The 16,081-nt window shown below is 43.7% G+C and overlaps 1 pseudogene; it reads left to right on the top strand.

The window, feature by feature from the left end:
* Positions 1 to 15,302: 15,302 nt before the first annotated feature.
* On the top strand, positions 15,303 to 15,476 carry LOC128592796 (uncharacterized; annotated as a pseudogene).
* Positions 15,477 to 16,081: the final 605 nt, after the last annotated feature.

Here is a 16,081-nt window from a genome sequence, read left to right as displayed (position 1 = left end):
AACAAATGAAGGCAAGGCTCAGAGAGGCTAAGTAACATGATCAAAGTCACACAGCTTGTGGTGGTGAGAATGGTGTTTAAACCCAGGACTGTAGCCCTTCCACAGGCCTGCAGCCTGCAAATGTGAGTAGTATGTGGAGTCTACGGTTTAGCAGAAATCCAAAAGCATAAAGAGGCAACTTAACAACAGCACAAAATATGCAACTAAAACTACACCAACTATGTCAGTGCAAAGCAAGTTAAGGTAAGAGATGGACATACGAATTGCTATGGAGTTCCAAGGAGCAGTGGAAAGTTGTTGGAGGAGGCAGTGTGTGCATTGGGCCCTGAGCACCGGATTGCATTTTTCAAAGCTGAGAAAAGCTTTTGTCAAGGGGATGTGCCAGGAGAAAGGAGCACCCTGGCCTGGATCAAGTCCAATCCACTGAGTGCCTAAATCCAGCCTTGCCCACTACCTCCCTTCACAGACATTTCCTAACACAAGGTCAGATACACTATGCCTAGTGAATACTAGGTTCCATAGTGTCCTGTCTGGTCTCCTAAAGCTAGTCTCTCCTTCCTATCATCCATATCCATACTAGGAAATTTCATGATCAAACCTGTCTATAACTTGCTCCTTCTAGAAAATTTGCCTTGCCCAGAGTTCCTGGAACACCCCCCCTCCCCCATTAATCCACACCCCTCCACACTAATCCACACACCCACAAACTCACAAAGTGGGCCATGGCTGATAAGGCCCAACCCAAGGCCAGCTGGATCACTGCCTAGCCAGTGACCAGTCTCCTGGGAGAGTTGAATACAGTCAGTCAGTGGAGGGCACCAGGACTCACACGGCCAGGGAGTCCAGCAAGGGCAGCAGAGACGCAGGAGCAAGAAGCCCTGAGAGGCAGAGGCAAAAGCCACCACTGCCACCTTCCCACATCCCGTCCACCCCTAAGGCTATGAGACAGTTCACTCCCTGCTCTGGAGCACCCACCTTGGACACAGCCTGTTCTGCCTTCACAATTAAGTCCTCATACCACTTTTTTTTCCCTTTTCCAATTTTAAACCATATTTATTGACTCCCACCATCAAAACTGAAGAAAGTAACACAGTTCAATTTCCTCCCCTCCTCTGTTTCATTCTATGATTATTGCTGTCAAGATGTGTAACATTTTTAAAATTTTCTATCATGTAAATTTTCAAAAGAAAGAGGGGAGAAGAGTGTAACAAATTTGATGTGTCATCGCCAGCTTCGACAATTATCAGCTCTGGGCCAGGGTTGCTTCATCTATTCCCTCACCTACAACTACACATGGATTTTATTTATTTATTTATTTATTTATTTTTGAGACAGAATCTCACTTTGTCGCCCTCGTTAGAGTGCCATGGCGTCATAGCTCACAGCAACCTCAAACTCCTGGGCCCAAGCGATTCTTCCTGCCTCAGCCTCCCAAGTAGCTGGGACTACAGGTGCCCGCCACAATGCCGGGCTATTTTTAGAGACAAGCTCTTACTCTTGCTCAGGCTGGTCTCGAACCTGTGAACTCAGACAATCAACCCACCTTGGCCTCCCAGAGTGCTGGATTACAGGCGGGAGCCACTGCACCCAGCCCTGGGTTTTTTTAAAATTAAATCCCAGGCATTATGTCATTTCATGCGTACATATTCCAGCATAGAATACCTAAAGATTAGAACTTTAAATACTGTTTTCACAACTCTAAAAATCTATAACAATTTTTAATACATAATCAAATATCCGTTTGGATTTAACATTTCTCTGGTAGATGTGTAGTCTGTTTGAACTGGAATCCGTATGGAAGATTCGGATTGATGCTATTGATGAAATGGTTTTGTCTTTTTTAGTCTATAGGCTCTCCCTCCATCTCTTTTTCTTTCTTGAAATTTTTATTGAAGTATCTAGCTTTCCTATAGCAGAGTTTCCTATGGTCTTATTACATCCCCAGAATATCATTTAACCTATTCCTCTGCCCCTGTATGTCAAGAGGCTTGATCAGATTCAGGTTTGATTTGTCTTTTTACAATATTTCTCCATAGGTGGTGGTGGTGGTGTGTACTTCTATAAAAGAAAAATCAATCTTTCTCTCTCTCCCCTGCCCCTTTTGGTGATATTATCAGCCACTGATGATCCATATTCATTTATGAGGGATTAAAGAATATTTCAAATATATCTCTATTAGCTGGAAAGCTCCTATAGTGAGAAACTTCCTCTCTCAGCTATTTGTTTACCCTGCATACATTTTATAAGGGAAAGGTAATATAAATGCCTGATTGGTTTATCAGTTTTCAGAATAATGAGGTAGTTTTTTATCATCCTCCAAAAATAACCAATCAAGTAACAGTTTTTAAAAACGTCATTATGACTGCATGATTTAAACATTTGTGATGTATATCAACCCACAGGAGTCATCCCTGTTGACATTCACAGCATTCTGTCTTGGCCTGGTAAATGCTTATTCAGCTTAGTTCCTTTTGACATGACCATAAATAGTCTTTGATGTTCCAGGCTCATCTTTTTTTGCCCTCAACATATAATCAACTGTGTCTCCAAGGAACCTCAGTTTCTTTTAGTGGGAAACAATGATTCAAAACCACAGTCTAGGCGGTAGGGGTTTCCTTTATTCAAACTTGAGCCAGTTTGAGCGGTTTTTCCACTTGGTGGATGAATAGATTTTTGACTAGAATTCTCAGTGTTTTTGCCAAAATAAATCTGCAAAGAAGCAAATTCTGATCATGTGAATCTGATTTAAAATCTCCCCCTTTTTAGACGAGGGTGCCAAGACAATTCAATGAGGAAGGAATAGTTTTTTCAATGAATAATGCTGGGACAACTGGATATTTACATGCACAAGAATGAAGGTGAATCCCTGTCTCACACCTTATATTAGAATTCACTCAAAAATGTATTAAAGATGTAAATGTAAAATGAAATCACTTAGAAGGAAACACAGGTATAAATCTTTGTGACATTGGGTTAAGTGGTTGTTTCTAAGACAAGTTACAAAAGAACAAGCAAAAAAAAAATGAAGTAAATTGGGCATCATCAAAAAAACATTTGTACTTCAAAGGACACGATAAAAAAAGTGGGTAAAAAACTTATTTTTTTGCAAATCAAATATCTAACAGAGGTCTAGTATCAGAATATGTAAAGAACCATTACAAGTCAAAAAAAAGACAAATATCCAAATTTTAAAACTGGCAAAGTATCTGAATAACATTTCTCCAAATAAAATATAAAAATAGCCAATAAGCACATGAAAAAATGTGCTCTGTCATTAGCCAAGAGGAATACAAATCAAATTCACAAGGAGGAGATGTCTGCGGCCATTCAGGGCTCACATGCGAGTGTGGGGAGAATGCAGGAAAAGTCCCCAAAGAAAGAGATGAAATTGGAAGCCAACGCCATAGCATCGGAGCTGGAAGGTCAAAGTCACTTCCAACAGTGAAGGAAACGGTGGATTGGAAAGCAAGAGAAGCTGACAGCAAGGATGATGTTGAACTCTATAATATGAAAATACTGCAGAAGCCAGCGTTAGCACTGATATGAGCTGGACATATTTCATGGCTAAAATCCTTAACAAAAAAATTCCCAAAAGTAGGCTCGGCACCCATAGCACAGTGGTTACAGCACCAGCCATATGCACCGAGGGTGGCCGGTTCATACCCGGCCCGGGCCAACTAAACAACTGCAACAAAAAAAATAGCCGGGCATTGTGGTGGGCGCCTGTAGTCCCAGCTACTTGGGAGGCTGAGGCAAGAGAATCACTTAAGCCCAAGAGTTGGAGGTTTCTGTGAGCTATGATACCACAGCACTCTACCAAGGGCAACACAGTAAGACTCTGTCTCAAAATAAATAAATAAATAAATAAATCCTAAAAGTAAACCCACCATTCTGGTCAAAAACAAAGAGCTGGAAAAGGAAAAAGAAAAGCAAGACTAGAGCAACCAGGTGTGGTGGCTCACACCTATAACCCCAGCACTTGGGGAGGCCGAGGTGGGTGCATTGCCTGAGCTCACGGGTTCCAGACCAGCCTGAGCCAGAGCAAGGCCCCCATCTTGAAAAATAGCTGGGCGTTGTGGCGGGCACATGTAGTCCCAGCTACTTGTGAGGCTGAGGCAAGAGAATCCCTTAAGCCCAAGAGTTGGAGGTTGCTGTGAGCTGTGATGCTACAGCACTCCACTGAGGGTGACAAAGGAAGATGGAAGGAAGAGCGGGAGGAAGGAAGGACTTCCTTTTCTGTAGTCCTTCCTTCAGAAAAGAAAGCAGCATAAGAAGAGGCTGGAGTGGGAAGTGATATGCAGAGTAAAGCCGGTTGTTGTGAAAGAGAAAGAAACTGAGAGAAAGAAATCTTCAGAGAACAAAGGGTGTGGTGCAATTATTTAATACTGTTCAGAAACATCAAAAAAAAGTTGATGAAAAGGTTAAAAAAGCTGGGGCACCTGTGGCTCAGTCGGTAAGGCGCCTGTGGCTCAGTCGGTAAGGCGCCGGCCACATATACCGAGGGTGGCGGGTTCAAACCCGGCCCCGGCCAAACTGCAACCAAAAAATAGCCGGGCGTTGTGGCGGGCGCCTGCCGTCCCAGCTGCTCGGGAGGCTGAGGCAAGGGAATCGCTTCAGCCCAGGAGTTGGAGGTTGCTGTGAGCTGTGTGAGGCCACGGCACTCTACCGAGGGCGGTACAGTGAGACTCTGTCTCTACAAAAAAAAAAAAAAAGATTAAAAAAGCTGGAAGCTCTATTAGAAACCAGAGTGGCTATAATCAAAAAGACAGATACTAACAAGAGTTGGTAAGAATACAGAGAAGTTGGGCGGCGCCTGTGGCTCAGTGAGTAGGGCGCCGGCCCCATATGCCAAGGGTGGCGGGTTCAAACCCAGCCCCGGCCAAAAACTGCAACAAAAAAATAGCCGGGCGTTGTGGCGGGCGCCTGTAGTCCCAGCTGCTCGGGAGGCTGAGGCAAGAGAATCGCTTAAGCCCAGGAGTTGGAGGTTGCTGTGAGCCGTGTGACGCCCCGGCACTCTACCCCAGGGCGGTACAGTGAGACTCTGTCTCTACAAAAAAAAGAAAAAAAAGAATACAGAGAAGTTGTCACTCTCCTATATTGCTAATAGGAATAGAAAGTGGTGCAGCTGCTTTGGAAAACAGTCTAGTAGTTCCTCCAAAATGTTAAACAGAGAGCGGTCACATGACCCAGCCATTCTACTCCTAGGGATACACCTAAGAGATAAAAAAAAATATGGCCACACAAAAACACGTACATGAATGTTCCTAACAGCATTATTCATAATAGTTAAAAAGTAGAAAGAAATAACCTACATTTTCATCAACTAATGAATAAATAAAATGTGATGAAAAGGTTAAAATCCACATAATGGAGTGTTATTCATCAAGGAAGAGAAATGAAGCATCAATACAGGCTGCAACATAGGAGAGCCTTAAAAATATTATGATGAGTGACAGAAGCCAAAAGGTCACACCTTATCTGGGTCCCTTTGTATAAACTGCACAGAATTGGCACATCTACAGGTACAGAGGGCAAAAAATGAACAGTCGCCTTGTGTTGGGTACCGTCCCTTGAAGGGGACCTCTCGAGAGGGACACAAAGTAAGACAGGGGCTGAGAGCTAGGCTGGCATCATGAGGACTGAGGTCGCTGATGACTGCAGCCAGCCACAGAACCGTGGAAACAGCTTTATTTATACAGAATCTTAATAGCATTGCATCAATCTTACCACATGGGGTAGAGATCCACCTTAAAGAGGTAAAACTGTGCTTGTCAAAAACAAGGAAAGTACACATGGGCTACATGACTTTTGGCAGGTGAAAACATTGTTGTTGAGGGAGGAGAAGTGGTTGGGGGTTGCTCCCTGAGCATTGCCCAGGCTGTGGGGGCCCTGCCGGCCACAGCTGGCTCCCCACAGCCTAGGGTAGGGGGACTGGGGGGCAATGGGGAGTGACTGCTAATGAGCACACGGTTCTTTTCAGAGTGAAGAAAATGTTGTACAACTGTTATTGGTGATGGTTGCACAACTCTGAATATACTAAAAACCACTGAATTGTACACTTCAAAAACCACTGAATTGTACACTGTGAATTATACAGTGTATTAATTATATGTCAACAAAGGCATGATATGTTAAAAAAAAAAAAAAACCCTCTCCCAGGCAACTTGGTGCCTCCAGAAGTTGAACAACATTCCCTCATTCATTTTAGTAGATACATATTTACTGAACATCCATTATTCAATAATTCATTTATCCAACAAATATATACTAACTCCCTACACTGTGCCAGGCACTACTTTCCACACAGAAAATCCAACAGAACATACAAAAAAAAAAAAATCTAGCCTTTGTGTTGCTGACATTCTCATGGAGAGAACCAAGCACTAGACAAAACATATGCAAAGGGTCCATACAGTGTAGAATTCTGAAGATAATCAATGTTACAGAGAAAAACAGTGCAGGGAAGAGGGATGGTCTGGAGGGGACTAGAAGAGAGAAGGGATTGCAGTTATAAACAGGGTGGCCAAGCAGGGCTGCACTGGGAAGGTGAGAATTGAGCAGAGACGTGAAGCAGGTGAGGGAATGAATCACGCAGCTATGTGAAGGAAGAACATTCTAGGCAAGGGAAATAGCAAATGCAAAGGTCCAGAGGTGGGCCTGTCCAGTGTGTTCAAGGAATGTCCAGGGAGCAGAGTCAGTAAGAAAGAAAGTAGGAGAAGGTGAGTTTCAGAAAAGAAGAGGGACAGACTTCGCTATTTTATTGAAACAGAGCACAGTGGAGTGTCGACGTCTAAGAACAGCAGGAATTATTCGAGATGGTAACCCTGTGAGGGGAGCACGTGCAGGAGGCCTGGTTTCAAGATAAGAAATGCAATCAGCAGTGTGCTAGAGCTGGCATATATCAACCCATAGGAGTCAAGTTTTCAGGAATCTCGAGAGCCAGTTAGTTGATAAATGCAGCTACTATCAAGTTTTATCGATTTATAATTTGCTAAATTACAAGTAGAAACAAAATTAGTAATTATTCACGTTTTCCTAATTATTTTTCTACATTTTACTGTTATTTGAGCTCTTACAATTATTTATATCTCTTATATCTGCATGATACAAATACTAGTAGGTCACTGCGAAAGTTCTGACACAAACTGTGTTATGGTCCACTATTTTACTTCCAAGAAACACAGCGTCCTTTCTGATTCACTCGTGCAAGTTTCAACTTGCTTGTCTTATCGATGTTGCTTTATTTATTTCCACTCTGTACATATTTTACACTCATTGATTTTTGTATATCTCAAAACTTTCATAATGACCCATGTATAAAAGTCATGCTCCTGTTTATCTCTTCCCAGCTCTGTGTTCAATGTCACACTGGTAGTTTGAAATAGGCCATGGTCGAGACATATATACCACATAAGCAGCAAAAGCTCCAAACTGGGGTTTGATTTCTTATTTGTGGTGGTGACGGTTGTCTAGACTTAAGAGAGTGAAGTAGGAAAATGTTAACAATGGAGCTTTAACTTAAAAATATGTCAGACTGGGATTCCTTCTACTACAAACAGAACAATGACAAAACAACCTGAAGAAATATTTTCCCAATAATCAAAACCTATTACCCAATTCAGCAGAAAAGTCACTCACATCATCGATGACATTGAAAAACTAGTGAAATTCGGACAAACATCTGAAAGCTGAAGTTGCTTCACTTCAATCTTACTGGTATCAACCAGCGTTGCTATCATAACTACACGTGTTTGACAATTTCAACCACAGGTTGGCTACAGATAAAAGGGTTCAGCAAAAAACAATGTAATTCTTAGGGAATCAATCAGCTATGTAGAGTTTACAATAAGGAATTTTTAGGTCCGTATATTCTTTTACTATTTATCTTGTGTGCTACAGTTCCTTCATATCGCTAAGATTTATCTGAGACTTGTGTGTGTCAACATGTAATTCTTGGACAGCCAGTTGTTAAAAATTTACTAGCACACCTCTGGCTAGAATCCAGTTTCAAATCTGATTTTACAGATCTTAGGGTCCAGATAGGTAGAGGCCTCTCAAGGCAACTAAGCAGTTAAAAGGGATGGAGTTATTTCAAAATCATTCTGCTCTAGAATTCAGAGCCAGCCAGGCTAGAGACCACAAATTCCTTCATATTTATATTTCTGATACCTTCTATTTTTAAGGTAAGTGATTCTAGCTTTCCATTTATGGTAGTGATAGTTTCCTTTTCAAGCAAAATTGTTTGAAGAACCAAAAAGAAGGCAATTTCAAGAAAAATGTTAAGTAAATGATAATACAGGAAATACACAGAGGCGGCAAAAATTCTAATAGTGGACTGTGATGGCCACGCTGGGAAACACACAGAGATTAAGAACTCAGGCCTTGATGACATATCTGGGCTCAAATTCAGACATTCCTAATCACCACTGCCTTTGTGAACTCACGAGCTGCAGTGTCCTTGTCTGTTAACACAGGGACTGTGCCCTGCTCCACGGGACTGTGATGATGAGTCAGTGAGGTCCCAGGAAACCCAGGGCCAGCCCCTGACTGCAGTGGGGCTCTGCAAGGGAGCCCGGCTCTGGGCCGGGCTGCCCCCTTGACCCATACCAGGCAATGCCTCTCCCCGACACGTGTGATGTGTACACATTCACACACTCTCTCTCAACAGCAGCAAGGACCTCTCCCCGACTCAGCGTTCTCCCCCAGGATCCCAGGTGCTTTTCTGCTCCTGTGAGCTGGAGTCGCAAGTTCCTGATGCTTCTCAGGGATTCCTAAAGCCCTAGCAGCACCCTCAGTACTATGCCCCGGGTCCTGCTGGGCACTCTGTCTATAAAGAGGAAAAGGCCTCTGTCCCTGCCCACAAAGAGCGTTACTAGCTAGTGCTGGAGACGAGCTGGTAACCATAAACAACACAGTGTATGATTCCCACAGGTCTACCCCTTGTGACTCCCATTGCTCTCTGTGCTAGGCTCTTGTTTGCAAGGAATGGAGACTCAGGCAAGTCCTCAGGTGACAGACGTCTATTGCAGTAACAGCAGCAATGGCTGACATTTGAGCTGGACAGACTTACACACCTCTGTGTTCCCTATCCACCTAACTGCCTTGCCCTTGGGCCCCCAGCTGGATTGGCCTTTGGGGGACATAAGCAGGAGATCACAGCAAGGGAGGAGAGAGGGCTTGAGCACAGGCATCCTTTCGCCTCCTGCTCTGTAGGCCCAGGCTGTGCGTGGTTCCTGTACACACACACGCACAGCCCCACTGTGCCGTGCCTGTCCTGTCCTCCCCTCCTGAGGCTGCTAAGTGTCCTTATAGCGTCATCCCTTGCTCCACGCAGCTCCACAGCTGGTACTCACCCTGCGTGCTTTACTGTCCTGGGTCAGTGTCTCGTCACCTGACACCCATCTCTGTAAATAGCCTCTCATGCCTTCCTTAATTACTCGATTTGAGTGTGGGCCCAGACCCAGTCGCTCCCTGCTGATTGAAAGCGTAACAAGTGCCAGGCTCTTCTCTGCAGTTTACATCCTGAACTCACTGAATCATCACATCAACCCTATGAACCTGACATCACTGAGATCTTAGTTCGCAGATGAGGAAAGTGAGGTACAGGTGGTCAATGACTTGCCCAAGTTCACAGCGAGGTAGGCAGCAGGGCCAGGCAGAGCCGACTCCGTGTTAGGCTGTGTACGGATTAGGGGAGTGTGTGTCTCTCCTCACTTCCCAGCAGCATAGGACCAGCCATACTGGTAGGTTTCGGGGAGGCTGGAATGTAGATCAGAAATAGGTCACCTGGGCTCCGCGGGGATTGCGAGCCTCACGGTCTCTGCCACCTTCCTTCCACTTCTCCTGCCTCCAGCCCCCTGCTTCTCGCTGCTCTCCTCTCAGCCTGTTCCTGCCCAGCACCTTTTCTGTGGGTCCTTTCCTTTCTACCCTTCACCAGCTGCCGCTGTCTCATAGTCCCCAAAAGGAGGCCCTTGATTTGGCCACCAGTCTGGGTGCCCATGCTAAAAGTTGCTGGCCTGTCCCTGGGTCAGGAGCAGCATGGTTGCCTGGCAGAATCAGGGTCAATGGAAAGACAGCAACAGACCCACTGCAGGACTGTGTCTCACAGAGAAAACAGAAATACACACGCAGATCGCACAGCCTGTTCCCAGGCAGAGGGATGGGCATTCTCGTGTGTGTGGGGGGTGGGGATGGATGTGTTAATACTCTCCCCCTACCCTCCCAGCTGTTCTGGAAATGCTGGCTGCATGCTAGCTCTCCTGGATTGCAAAAAACTAATGTAAAATAATGTAATAATGTGGGCATTACCCCCACATTACCATAAGTCTAAGTGGGGCCAGACACAGTTTCCCAGGAGCAGACTCAGACTTCGGGCCTGTCCTGCGTCCATTTCTGCAGGTATCCACTGGTCAGCATGAGCAGGCCGCCTAGTACTGAAGCACAAAGCCAGGCCAGCAACACATAAGGAGCCACAGAGGGCCCCTCCACAGACCTCTCGTGGTGCAGCAGGCACCCAGATTTTGACAGACCCCACTTCAGTCTCCGTGAACTCCCCTCTGGGAACACTTGGCACAGTTCCCAGAGATTCCATGTTCCTTCATGACTCTTATGTCTCTGCCCAGACCATTCTCTCGGCCCAGAAGGTCTTTTCCCACTTGTTCCTGCAAACTACTTCCTACACGTACTCATCTTTTAAAAGACAGTCCCCAGGAAACTTCCCAAGATGCCTTGAATGGCTCAGTGGTCCCGCCTTGTGCTTCCCCTCCTGATTCTCTGAAACAGCATTCACCTGGTTACACTGCTGGGGTTTTTTTTTTTAGCTGTTTGTCCTCTCTCTTAAACTATGATCTCCTCCAGAGCAAGGTCTATATCTGACTCCTTCCCTAGACCAGGAAAACATGATGTTCCTCAAGCAAGTATTAAATGAGTGGATGGAGAACAAGGAACACGAGCAGAAAACAGCACATGGGATGGTGACTGCTGTTTTCCTCCACCAAGAAGAGCCTGAGACAAGGCTTAGATGAAGTTTATTTAGGAAAGGGATCCCAAGGCCACAGCAGTGAGGGACTGGGGAGGGGATAGCAGGCAAAGAGGGAGTGCCAGCCCAGGGGGTGTTACCCCCGCAGCGCTCAGCACAGGCTGAATCCCACTGGGGACTTTGAGGGACTGCCGAAGGACCCCAGAACTGCACACCTGCACACGGAAGTGTCTTTACCCTCCACTTCCCATCCCCAATTCATCAGAGGTTACCCCATAGCCAGGCAAGTCCCTAGGAAGCGCAAAAGGCAACCAGGAGGCAAGTGTGTCCATGTTCCACGCTGCAAGGCCAGGGAGACGTCAAGCAGAAGGTGAGCGAGTCTCCGTGCAGAGAAAGCCAGAGCTGTGGGGCCCCACCTGCACAGAGCTGGTTGCTGAAGCCACTGAGGACTTCTGTGCAATGCGTGGTATAAACGGCAGCACCAAAGGGGTGGCTCGAGTCCAGTGTAGGGCCCTCTCTCAATAAATCAGCCCTCCCCCCAAGCACTCTTCAAATACAGTATTGCCCCCCAGAATCCAAATAACTTAGAATCTCGAGGAAAAATCCCAGCAAATTTTGCCTAAAATCCAAACACTGCTTTGGAATCTGAACGCTTGGCAAGCTGTGTGTTTTTGTGCATAGATTTCCCCAGTGCTCGGGCCACCCTATGCTTTGTCCTTCAATTCATTGTCAGAAGCTAAAGTGAAAGCAGCTCATGTGATTTTCACTGCCCATTTTATGCGTTTGTGCCTGTTTTGTGATATTTTTTCATGTAATAATAACTGAGTGTATTCACCATGGGTCCTAAAAAGTGTAGTGACGAAAATAAAAGAAGAAAGCTGTTAGAGCTTCAATTGAAGTTAAGAAAGGTCTTATTGCTAAGCATGAAAGCGGTACACGTGTGCCTGATGTTGCTACTATGTTTGGGACGCTGAAATCGACTGTTTGTACGATTTTGAAAAATAAAGAAGCTATCGAAACAGCTGATGTGGTGAAAGGGGTTACCCTGCTGACCGCAAGGAGATTGAAAAGTACAGAAGAGGTAGAAAAACTCCTCTTAGTCTGGATTAATGAAAAACAGCTGGCTGGTGATGTGGTGATGATGCTTTGTGAGAAAGTCAACGGTCCTGCAGGATGATTTAGTGAATGGCCTGCCGGATACTAGTGCTCAAAGAGGAGTTTAAAGCCTACAGGGGGTAGTTCAAGAACTTTAAGCAATGGACTGGGATCCGCAGTGTTCTTATGTACAGAGAGGCTGGCAGTTCTAATTCAGAAGCAGCAGCATAGTTTGTAAAGGGGTTTAAGGAGTCTGTGAACAGCGAGGGAGATGTTTCCAACCAAGTGTTCAATTGTGATGAAACAGGCCTTTATATTTTTAGGGTTTAATATTTTAATTTTATTACTGTACATTTTAATTCAAATACTATTATTTGTTAATATTTTACCTTAAAATCCAGTGTATATACTGTTAAATCACTTCAAAAATTCGAGTCTGTGGGACCCAGAAACAGATTAATCCAATTTCTATCCTTTTAAAGGGGAAAAAATGTCTTGGAACTTGAACGATTTGGAACTCAAACATTCTGGAACAGATTAAGTTTGGATTCCAAGGTATCACTATCAATATATAATCTTAGAAAAAAATTGATGCAGGTCTGTGCTGCCTAGTTCTAGCAATCAATAACTAGATCTAAGACCCTCTATAGAAAAACTCCAAGCTCCAGTTACCTGTCTATAAAGAAACTCCAAGAAACATTTTTTTTTTAAATATTTAGTTCTTTATTTGTGTGTGTCTTTAAAATCTAAAGAAAAAGGAGCTTGGGAACCTTTAAGAAAGAAACCAGCTTGGCTCGGTGCCTGTGGCTCAAGCAGCTTATGCCAGCCACATACACCTGAGCTGGCCGGTTGGAGTTCAGCCTGGGCCTGCCAAACAACAGTGATGGCTACAACCAAAAAATAGCCAGGCCTTGTGGCGGGAGCCTGTAGTCCCAGCTACTTGGGAGGTGGAGGCAGGAGAATCGCTTGAGCCCAGGAGTTGGAGGTTGCCGTGAGCTGTGATGCCATGGTACTCTACCCAGGGCGACAGCTTGAGGCTCTGTCTCAAAAAAAAAAAAAGGGAAGGAAGGGAAGGAAGGAAGGAAGGAAGGAGCTAAGACGGTCTTTCCCGTTGCAACCCATGAGGAGTCTTCAGATGATGGGAAAGTTCCATGTTAATTTCCAAAAAGGCTTAGAGAAATGATAGGAGAGAGGAGAAAAAAACCCTTCAAACTAAAAAAGAATCAAGATGGATATGCTTGGAGAGTACGCGGGGTTAAATGACACTACTTTTTAAATAATTCTATCAGGACATATACGATGACAGCTGGACTCTGGGGCACCTCACACCTGTTCCCTGTTGTGTCACTGCCTTGAACAGTGTGAGAAGTGCTCCTCTACCTACCTTCTAAGTCTGGTGGCACTTTCCATGAATATCTTTCATGGTTAATTTCTTTGCCCTTTTGTGGTAAATTAGAAATTTTTCAACAGTCAAAGATCAAAGGCAAGATGAGAGGTTGAGATTTATTTCTTGTGTGAGTCATAGCCTAGATCACCAAACAAGAACTCACCAAATGTTCTGAGCAGTAATGACATCACTGAGACAAGATTATAGAGTTCTGGCGTGATGTTTAATTAAAACTTTTCATCTGATTAAGGGAACCGTCAATGTTGGTGACAATGTAAATTACCCATCACCCAGAAGTTCTTCCCCTGAGAATTTATCCTAAGTAACTAAGAAAAATGTGGGCTAAGACTTAGCTACAAAGATATTCACCAGACTGCTTTTTTTTTTTTGCAATTTTTGGGCTGAGGCTGGGTTTGAACCCATCACCTCCGGTATATGGGGTCTGTACCCTACTCCTTTGGGCCACAGGCGCTGCCCCAGACTGCTTTTTAACAGAGCAAAAATTTAGAAACAGGCTAAATTCTCCAAAGAGGGAGATTAGTTAAAAAATATATATAGTATGATATCATCCTACAATGAGATACTGTGCTCCATGCTGCCATAAATGTAAACACTATATATGTACACACACATATTTATATATTATACTCTGACATGAGGCGAAAAGCATCTGTGCTATTCCTCTGGTTAATATTGGGTGGATGGGATTATCCGTATTTTAAATGTTCTTTTTGCTTGGTTTTTCCATTATGAGCATGAACCGCATTTAGATATTGAAAAAATAACTAAAGAAAATTCACAGGGGAGGGGGATTTTAGAGTCCCACTGCTCATGCACAAAAAGGTCATAATTTTCCCTCTATTTCCAGCTGTTGCTCATGGAGCAGTTTCCTCTAGTAGACATTATTCAGCCTCAGTAGGCCACACCCAGGGCACACTCAGCCCCCCGTGGATGGGGACACAAAGATGAAGGTGGGGTAGTTTTTCCTGCCTTTGAGGGACTCAGGTGAAGTGGGGGCTCAATATTTCAATAGAAACTCATCAAAAATCTCAGGGAAGCCTAAGATTTGAAGCACTCCTGGGCCTCCCAGGTTAGATAGTATGTTATATATTGTAAGGCAGCACTATTCTAATGTAGACTTCCAAACACTTTCCATCAGAGGAACCAGTTCACAGGAGACACTAAGTGTTCTCAGGAGAAGTGGTGTATAGAGTCAACAGCATGTGAGGAAGTGGTTATATGAACTTTTCATGGCGGGCACATACACACATACGGAGAATTTCAGGAAGACTGAAGCTATTTTTCCAGAAGCAATACCGTAAAAATAATGTTTCTTTTCTATAGAAGAATACTCCAAGACATTATATTACAGGAAGACATTTCACCTTCCTTTGATACTAGACATTTTATATCTTTTGATATGAGTTTCAAGGGTGCTGGGTTTTGTTTAATGCAATTGCATGTTGCCCCCTAGTGTTCATATATATTATTACACCCTGTTGTAAGAGATTGAGGGTGGAAGGAATAGAGATTAGAGCCACTTCTGAGGGAGAGAAAAAGAAATGAATTGGACGTGTGATAGAACTATCAAAAGTACACTAATAATAGCTACTTAAATTGTGAAACACAACCAATGGCTTTTATATAACAATAAAAAATGAACTAATTTTTGGTCAAGATAATAATAGTTAATATTTATTTACCATGTGCCAGACACAATGTTAACTGCATTGCATGTATCAAATCATTTAATCCGATAGAGAAAATAAGACCTAGTTTTGATACATCACCAGGGTGACTCTAGTTTATAATAACCTATTATATATTTTAAATAGCTAGAACAGCTTTTCACAGTGTCAGTGTGATAGCCAATGAGGTTTATCTGAGGTGAGATTATTGCTAATTGAAAACTTTTCCCAATACCCTGCCATGACAAATATTTAAGGTAATGGATAGCCTGACTGCATGGATTTGCTCTTCACAAATTCTATGAAGGTACTAAATGATCACATGTACCCCTAAAATACATACATCTATTATGTATCAATAAAAAAAGTAAAATTAAAAATATCTTAGTTCTCCAACAGTCCAAAGAAGAAAGAACTGCTAGTTACTCTGAACAAGTGCAGTTCCTAGCAATTCAAGGATGGGTGGACATAGAACGTTACATCTCAGGAAAGTAAAATCAAAGTGCACGTGATCTGCAGAGAGAAGAATCTGGGGATGAAAAGCCACGTGCATGTGGCAGGCTCAGTGCTCTGTGCTGTTACTAATGTCTGGGCAGGATGCTTTCAGTTTACCCTCAAGAGTAAATTCTTTCTCAAAACAACTTTGTTGAGATAGAATCCACACACCATAAAGTGTAAATATCAATGGCATGTAGATGATGTTAGCAGCACCACAGTCAATTTTATTTTTTATTTATTTTTTATTTTTTATTTTTGACTTACTCAGTCGCCCTGGGATAGAGTGCTGGGCATCATATCTCACAGCAACCTCAAACTCCTGGGACTACAGGGGCTTGCCACAGCACCTGGCTATCACAGTCCATTTTAGATCAAGTTCATCATTCCTGAAAGTAACCACATGTCCATCAGCGGACATGCCCCCGTTTCTCCAAA

Source organism: Nycticebus coucang, chromosome 8 (genome assembly GCF_027406575.1).
Source record: "Nycticebus coucang isolate mNycCou1 chromosome 8, mNycCou1.pri, whole genome shotgun sequence".
Classification (NCBI taxonomy): Eukaryota; Metazoa; Chordata; class Mammalia; order Primates; family Lorisidae; genus Nycticebus; species Nycticebus coucang.
Note: the sequence above shows the minus strand (reverse complement) of the source record. Positions and strands in the feature narration are given on the sequence as shown.